Below are 9,874 nucleotides of genomic sequence, written 5' to 3' on the forward strand. Positions count from 1 at the left end.
TTTGTGTGTTACACTCTATAATACTAGGTAAGTTAAACCATATGCTAAAGTATAACATCTGTACTATCTTGTTCTACTATCTAAATGTAATAATAAAATTATATTATAAAAGAGTCTTTAATAGTAAGTGTCATAGCCTGTAACTTTGAACAACTCTATGGATAAGATGGCAGTGTTTCAAGGTAAGTACATGTACAGAGAGGTTTGATCTCCTGACTTTCACCATGGTAGACCAACACTTTAACCTCTGCACCAATCAACTACTTGTTAGTATTTCAGTATAAACGTGCAGCTAATTATTCTCTATTCTTTATTTATATACTGGAATTTGTTGAAATAATTGGCTCATCAACAAATATTTCCACACAACTGGTCAGACTTTACGCAGTGAGACAAATCTACTGAAGGAAAACTTTCTTGTTTGCACCAAGGATATTATCCTAAATATACCAAATATAAACTTATATTTTGTATAAAATGTAGCACATATGTAGAAAAATTTATATAGTTTAATAGTACAGTTTTTTCATTGCATTGGCTTATTTAGTCAGAATAATTGTAATTTATTTTCTCCCAGCCCGGTCCACATGGATCGATGGGATTGAGAGAGTGTAATAGGACTGATTATTCCTTGATGATGAATGAGTCAAGGCATAGGTGACAAGAGTCCAATGGATTGTTGTGACCATGATTTGTGCATATGCGCGCAGATAATTCCTTGCAAAATGATGCACTCCGCGCAGATGGAATCGTCCATACATACAGAGTACCCAGTTCTTAATACACAATTGAGCAGTTTGTATCATTTTCACCAGAGAGCTGTATAAGGAAGGTTGTAGTTAGAGACCTGTATTAACTACCAGTATAGACAGTACAGCTTGTGTGTTACACTCTATAATATTGGGTGAGTTAAACCATATGCTAAAGTATAACATCTGTAGTATGTTGTTCTACTTTCTAAATGTAACAATAAAATTATATTATAAATGAGTCTTTAATAGTCAGTCTCATAGCCTGTAACTTTGCATAACTCTATGGAGAAGATTGCAGTGCTTCAAGGTAGGTACATGTACAGAGAGGTTTGATCTGCTGATTTTCACCATGGTAGACCAACGCTCTAACCTCTGCACCAATCAACTACTTTTTAACATTTCAGTATAAATGGGCAGCTACTTATTCTCTATACTATATGGGCACACATGATGATCTCTCACAGCACACTAGACTGTCAGAGAGTTAGTTATCAATAAAAGGCCTCTTTTTCAAACTTTTTCTATATTATTACTAGTATGCTGGTAGTCTCGTGTGCCATGAGAGACCATCATGTGTAATAACTATGTATACAATTAGTCTTCAACACAGCAAGGTGGTAGAGTGGTGCAGTTGGTGGTATGCCTGGCTGTTAATCGGTATATGTGAGTTCAACTCCAGTTTGAAGCAATCTTTTTATCACTCTTTGCATAGTTTTGGGCACACAGACAGACGGATGAACCCAGCTCTTATCGTAGTAAAGATTGGCCTTTATCCAGCATCTGTTCACTTTTTCTGCCGTAAAACACAAAAACTATATTTTTCCATAATTATTCTGTTATACCTGAATGTGCCTGTTTAGTGCAACTAGTTAGAATGTTGCTGTAGTAACATACACGAGTTCAAACCCTACATAAGGTAATTCGTTTTTCATATTGGTTCAATTATTCTGAGGTTTCAGAAGGTGACCAAAAGCTTTGTGTGTCATTTTACTTATCCTGCAAGGATTTCCATGTTGTGTTCACTAAAACAGGCCCAAGTTGCGCACTGAGTCAATGTATGCACGCACTAAGCAATATTTCAACTATATGTACAACTGCGTTAGAGTGTCATTTGGTGTTATTTTGGTTAGTGTCTTGCAGGATTTAGTAAATTTAAAAAATGTTATCATCCCAGGTTTATATAAAACTATTCTTAAATGAGTCTGCTTCTAAAACAGTGTTCTAGATTCACTGCTCTCAGAGGCTCATCAATATAGAGTATGAGAGTTGTCCTACCTTGTTAAAAAACTAGAAAAACTATTTTCTTATCATGGTCTGCTCAAAGTGTAGAACTACTATGATGTCATCATAGCATCATTCTCTTAGTCTTACTAGCAGAACAGGGGAGATAAGTCTAGTTTTCCAGATTCCACATTCCTAGTCATCATTTTAAGGCTCTAGGATTGTTAAATAAGGATGGATTCTCACTGCCATCTTTTCTAGAAGGTTCTTTAATTCAACCACTGAACACTGGTATATTGTAGCTTATATTGTACTCACTACAATCTCCTGTCTGTATCATCTAACATGTCATTAAGTATAGCTATAAACTCACCAACTCAATCTATTGCAGAGAGAGAGGCAAGTTTGACATTCATAAGAAAAAGGAACATTTATATTTGAATTTAGCTGCACCATGTGCTACATAAACAACCATCTGGTGAGTTTAATGCATGTACATGTACATTTGTGCATTATATGTGCACTAGTAATGTTCCAGGAATTGGGTCAACTCTGATGACAGATCTTACAGATCAGCAAGTTCTTCCAGTTAACACTTGAAGCTCATATAATCTGAGTTGTAATTAGTTAGTTGTAGCGATTACATTTTTCTTTACAATTTGCTAAATTTGAATGTATGTAATATGGATTTGCCAAGTACTTCTATAAGGTATGTGTGAGAGATCTGACAGCATTCCTAGAGCGGCGTAGATATCATGTAATATTGTCTTGACGAGTCATCACCTACCATTCCTCCTCATCTTCTGCTTTAGACTGAAGTAATGCTCTTTGATCCTGCAACTCCTGAAGATGACATAGATGAAGAAACAGTTGCCACTATACAGCAAGCGTCCGACACACCTGAAGATGATGAACCTTGGTTCATAGAATAAGTACAGCAACTTCAACAGAATTTGTTGTCTAGTGTCAATAAGATGATACACAGTAAAGATTATTAGCATTTTATAAAAATATCTCATTTTTTTTCATCATGCCATTACATCACATTTACCTATTTTACATTGGTACACTTTCTACTTAACAGAAAGTCCATTTTACATTGGTACACTTTCTATTTATCAGAAAGTCCATTTTACATTGATACACTTTCTATTTATTAGAAAGTCTATTTTACATTGATACACTTTCTATTAATCAGAAAGTCTATTTTACATTGGTACACTTTCTATTTATCGGAAAGTCTATTTTACATTGATACACTTTCTATTTATCAGAAAGTCATGGGAATTTTGGAAAACTCTGGAGACTGCTTTACGCTTATAAGGAGTTATTTTCTCCACATATGTAGGTGTAGACAATAAATTGTTCCCTTTCTTCATTAATCATCTATTATCCAAATCAAAGGTCATGAAATATCAGCTCATGTATATACCGTAAAACCTCTACATGTAACATTCAAATAGAGGTTTTACGGTATATTGGACTCATTACCTTTTATACATAACTATCTATCTGTATTTGTTGCGATCATTGTTATCATAACACATGAAATGATGATGTACAAATGTTTCCATGTTGTGTATTAACTGCGGTTTATACTATTAATGAATATAGTTATATGTCATATTTAACAACTCAGTTTTGTGTCATAGTTTTTATAACATTCCACTATAAAGTAAATATTCACATTTTGCTAGTCTGTTCTTTGACTAATGATAAATATCATGGTGAGTTTGTTGTTAATTTCACTTCACCACATTTCCTAGATATAAAACAAACAGTTATTGTACAATAAATATTCTTCTAAAAACAGCTCTATTAAATAAATATTCTACTAGAGGAAATAACCACCAACATTATGAAAAGAAAGATGGTTGAGCAACTCTTATCAACCATGCAGAGCTCTAATTTAAAGGTTAATTGACAGCATTTTAAATTTACATCTATTCATAAAAATATAACCATAATATTTTACTTCTCAGTTATGGTATCAATGTTGGTCCAATGAAGGGCATTTGAGACAAAAACACCTCCATTGCCAGCTCCAAGCTGTGACATCCAGCAGTCATTTTTTCATCAAATTATAGACTTATGGATTACAATGTCATTGCTGATGATTAGCTAATAGGAATGTGAGACAACCATTTCTACTGGTCACCATTTGTCAACATTATTCTCTATCTAGTGGCCAGGCTACATGGTTATGGTTACCCAACATGCTAGATAATGATGTCAGATTACAAAACTTCTGAAATGTCTTTACCGTATTTGAACATCCTACATTAATTTTCAAGTGGTGGTTATAGACTTATATCCATTACATGTGCACCTTATCCCGTGGGGTACACTAACCAAAAATTCTTCTTTCATACAAATGTCGCCATCTTTTTCATAATGCTGGCTTAAGTTATAATAACATCTCTTATTATAGTAAATACTAGATTAGCTTAAGTTATTGAAATTGAGTGGGTAAAGAAAATTAGCCAATTAAAAATAAATTATTTATGCAAAAACCTTTTGCATTGGACTTCATTTAGTTCAATAATATTACTAGCATAGTTGTATATGTTAATCAAACAACAATGATGTTGCTACACAGCACCAAGCAGCTACGATGGCACACTAATCTCCCCTTTACCACCGGCCTTCACCACCATGGTGATACACGCCCATCGCAGAACTCCATCACCAATCTCAGGGCAGTCCCCACTGCCAACTTGTACGCAACCAAATATGCAGCCTCGCTGCTATATAGTAGACCTCTATGTCTAGACCATCACACACAGGCTTCCTGTCAGCAATGGCATGGCCACGCAGTAGTTTAGCTCACTTTCTCTCCTCCCTGACGCTTCTCTCCCAAAATATCTGGTTCCCGCCCAATTATATAGAGAGACCTGTTAGATAGTACCTACTGCTTAGTTTTCCTATGAAAACCCAGCTTTTCAAAAACCCTGGCTTTCCATGAAAGTCAGCCAGTGCATTACCAGCTAATCACAGGAGAGACTTGGATACTCACATATTCCACAGTATATTTTTGCTGCTACAAGGCAGCACCATCACATGATGGCAGCACCATCACCGATATCATCATAAGTTTTGATTTTGGTCAAAAGTTTTTTATTTAGAAAAGGGAAAAATTGGGATGACCTTCACACATGAGAATGTCAAACTAAACATTTTTAGATGAGATCTCAGGCTAAGCAATCATAAGAATAATTTTTCATGTATGTAGACTACTTCCTGAAAGTATAAAGTAGTATTTGGTTGCTCAGTCTAAATCGCGCTTTCGTAAACTAATTAATTATGTTGATCTATTCCTAGAGAGGCACAGAAACCTACTAAAAAGGAGTTCAAGTGTTGATAACAAACAATTTCTTTTAATTTTAAAGCAAGCCAAGTAACATGTTTAGAAATACAGAATGTACAAGATTTGAAGCAATCTTGGAAGTTAATTACCTTAAGTGCGTCGATCTGTTTAATTTAAAAAAAACATGTTTTCTTTCCTCAAGTACTTTTGTTCCATACCTGTTCAGTGCAAAAATTAAATTAACATTACCTTTAGTGTTGTGGCGGCTCCCCTGTTTCACAACTTGTTATCAATGAAACAATGTACAAGATATTTCTACACTAGTCCCCTCAGCGACTCACTCTCAACTTTTATGAAATTTCCCCCTTCTGTTTATTACATGGAGTATACACTATTTTCTAATAATATTTTGATGTAGTCTATGATTTTAATCCGAAGATCTGCACTGTAAGTGTTTCTATGAAACTCAAACCACTTGTATCCCTCCGTAATTGGTCTTTAGCCATGTTTTGTGCGAAGAAAGGGATTTACGGATAATCCTGCTGATTAAATTAGGAATTACCTACTCATGAACCTGACTTGTATTCATATAGATTGTCATTTTTATCAGTCCAGTATATAAGCCTTGATGAGATAAAATAATGCATGCATTATGATTGGTATTAATATGTTAAATCATGAAAATTATTTTCATTTGTAACTCGCAGGGTTCTGAGCCAAAATATGCAACACAACCATGTTACAAGAGCCAACAATAACCACAACTTTATAGCAATTTGCTATCGTTTGTGATATCAATATCATTAGTCTCATAATTTTAAACACTGGGAGATGAATAACACTATCTGCAATTTTGTATTGTAAAAATTTCTTTGGCATTTGTTAGACCAAAGCTGCATATAAACTTGAAAAGTGACAACAAAAACATCCTTTATGCTGTTTATTTAATATATGTTGTATTGGTTTTACCCTTCTAATGCAATGAAAACTGGACCTAAGTCTAAACTGAATGCCAACACTTAGCTATATTATGCTTATTCATACTGGAGTTGTCTACCTCTAATTGCTGAAAAAAACAATTATATAAAATAGGCTTAGGAATACCTCTTCTGAACATAAAATGACTGAGAAAAGTGGAAGAGCTCATAGACCTAACCAAAGAATACTTTGCAACTATTTAAACAGACAAGGGTAAACAAAGGTTAAACTTGCAACATATTTTGTATCTGACAGGAAAGTTGAGTTTAAAAATGAATTTACACAAAATTTTAGTGGATTTTATCAGAAAGTATCGGTATATTTTATCATTTGTGACTGTTTTTGAAGTTGGAGGTGATCTGACAACCAGGATGTTTCAAGGTTGGAATTAACAAAACTTGATCACGATTAAAACAGGCAGAAGAATATGTACCAACTATATGAATAACTAGTGATATCACTAGTTGCTATTGTTGCCATAGTTAATATCGGCTAATGAGTTAAATTTTGTGCATTGCGCCTCTATTCTGTATAACTAAAGGCAACATAATCATTGTAGTCCTAATAGGCATTGAAATCCAGGAACTGTATCATTTAACGATTTGTAATTTCTGCTTATATGAAGTGAATGAAATATTTAAAGACTGCGATATGTAGCTTTGGCTTGATTTGAGCATTTTAACTGAGATTTACATGTACTTTTGTTGATTTTAATATTGAAACATTCTGGTAGTCAAATCATATCAAACACCAAAAACAATCACAAATAAATGAAAATACTGATACTTTCTGTTAGAATCTACTAAAATCTTTTGCAAGCTCATCTTAAAACATTCTCAATTCATATTAACTCTTTGAATAACGTGGTATACATTCGGAATTGCCTTCCTACACGAGCACTTGAAAGGAATACAACTCCTTATGAAAAGGTGAACAACAGAAAACCGGATCTTGGGCACAAGAAATTTTTTGCATATCTGGCCCCAGGCCTGTACTCAGTGGTTGCAAGTTGGGGCGGCTAATGTTAGGCGACTAGTTATAAAAACCTAGGGTGTGAAGGGGCGGTGTAAGTCCCCAACAGGTTTTTCTCATGTAGGGCCTCCAGCCGGGCCTCTCGTGTGAAGTTTTAAAAAATTTTATCAGAAACTATCAGCATTTTTCTATTTTTTGAGATTTGTTTGGTTTTAGGTGATGTGACTGACGAGACGTTTTTAAATTAAAATAGGCAAAACTTGACTGCAGTTAAAACGTTCAGAAAAAAACATCTTTTTCTTTTGAGCGTTTTAACAAAGATCAATTTTGCGGATTTTATTTTAAGTTCATTCGGAGGTTTTTACGCTTTCGATGGGACATGGCCAAGCAAGTGTTTGGTAAAACTTGATCTTTTGCAAACCTTTATAAAAGTCGTTAACAAGAATATTTTGCCGCTGATGATGATAATAATGACACCTAACAACTACTAAAAGTGGACGTTTGGATATTCTACAGCGATAAAAACTGTGTCCATAGCCGTTGGGCAAATAACTTTTCAAATAAATGATGTTGAGGTCGAGTTATCTGAAGCAATTTATCATTGCGTTGGAACTGAGTAAACCTTGTGTTTGAGATGAAATGTTACATTTTATCCGAGGGCGAGTTATTCGAGTTGGACTGTACTTAGCCGTGAAAAATTCCCAAAATCAAAAAGTTGGGGCGGCTCAGCCGGTCAACCGCCCCAGAGAATACGGGCCTGTGACTGGCCCATGCCCACATACCTGATCAACTGAGACGTAAACTTGATGGGAAAGCAAAATCAATGGTGTTTGTGGGGAAAAGTCTTAGGTCTAAAGCCTACAGACTCTACGATCCTATCAATAGGAAAGTAGAGGTAAGACGTGATGTCACCTTTGATGAAAGCAAACTCTGTTTACCAAATCAGTCTACAAAAACAAGTGTAGACAACTCTGAAGTGAGTTGTCCTTCACTATATCGCCAAAGCAATATACACTAAGTAAACATTACAATGCCCTAAATAGTACGCTAGTAAACAATACAATGCACTAAGCACTACACTAGTTAATATTACAACGTATGAAGCAGTACACTATTGCAATGCACAAAGCACTGAACTAGCTAATATTACAACGCATGAAGCAGTACACTATTGCAATGCACTAAGCAGTACACTACTGCTCAGTCTCTTTTTGCCTAGGTGAACGTCAATGTACGGCAGTACCAATATATAACTCAGTGATTGACACCCATGTTTAAGACAGCAGTTGCACTCATTTCCATGTTTTCTAGTCATACTCATGGCCAAAGGTTGGAAAGAAAATTCAAATCTAAAACCTGGGATTATAAAGGAAAATGTCAATATATAAATTTGTGAAATCCTCATGCAAAGTGAAAATGAGAAAATGGGTCTGGTAAAATGATCAGGCTGTTGATAGATGTGTAGTCTAGTATTTATTCATGAACTAGTCATCTATGAAAGGTGTTATGGTAGCAATGACTAACTTGCATTGCCGGTCTCCAGCAAACCAAGCAGATGAACATTAAAAAATGTTTAAAAATCAAGACCTTTGAGTAATCTTTAAGTAAAAAAGTAGTGAGGGAATATAGCGTAACAACAGAAATAGATTGATCATCGACAGGTAGCAGCAAGTAGGAATAGCAATAGTTATAGTTGATAATAGTGATAGTTGGTAATGTAGACTATTATCAGTAGATGGATATAGACCAGTAACAGCAGGTGGGTGCTGACAAGTGATAGTTGGTACTGTAGACTAGTATCAGGAGGTGGATATAGACAAGTAAGAGCAAGTGAGTGCTGACAGGTAATAGTTGGTGTTGTAGACGAGTATCAGGAGGTGTATATAGACAAGTAACAGCAAGTGAGTGCTGACAAGTGGTAGTTGGTAATGTAGACTAGTATCAGGAGGTGGACATAGACAAGTAACAGCAAGTGGGTGCTGACAAGTGATAGTTGGTAACGCCGACTAGCTTTAGTAAGCGGGTATAGGCAAGTAACAGCAAGTAAATGTAAATGACCAAATCCTGTCCAAGAATGCAAGCAAATGTGAACTAGCGATACAAGATTCAAGTAGGGTAACTTTGGCAGCATTATTACCTAGATTAAATGTAAAATTTGCGTACATCGATTTCAAAAATTACAACTAAGCTTTCTGAGTCTAATGTATATAGCTCCTAAATCAAAAATTGTAAATTCCATTTTAGACCATATAAATCTATCTATAGACAATGCAAAATATCTCTAGATGTTTTTACTTATTAAAGAAATTTTTTTGAAAACATTTCAAAAGGTTTTACAAAGGAAAAAAGTAGATCACACTATCATCTCACACCTATTGCCATAGTTGTAGTAAAACATTTGCACAACACCAAAAACATTTTATCAGATATACTTGCTGCACTTTCTAATAGATGCCCCGTTGAAACAGTAAGCAATTACCACAGAATAGTAACTCTACGCTTGGTTGTTGTTCAGTACATTATGTAGAAGATGTACGCTAGAAGAAACACATGCCGTCAATCTGGCAGCGGGCTTTGGCTGCCGATGCTAAGCAAGCCTCAAATAGGTTCACACTCTTTGGCAAGCTCATCTAACTTTGATCTA

This window comes from Watersipora subatra, chromosome 10, assembly GCF_963576615.1.
Source record: "Watersipora subatra chromosome 10, tzWatSuba1.1, whole genome shotgun sequence".
Lineage (NCBI taxonomy): Eukaryota > Metazoa > Bryozoa > Gymnolaemata > Cheilostomatida > Watersiporidae > Watersipora > Watersipora subatra.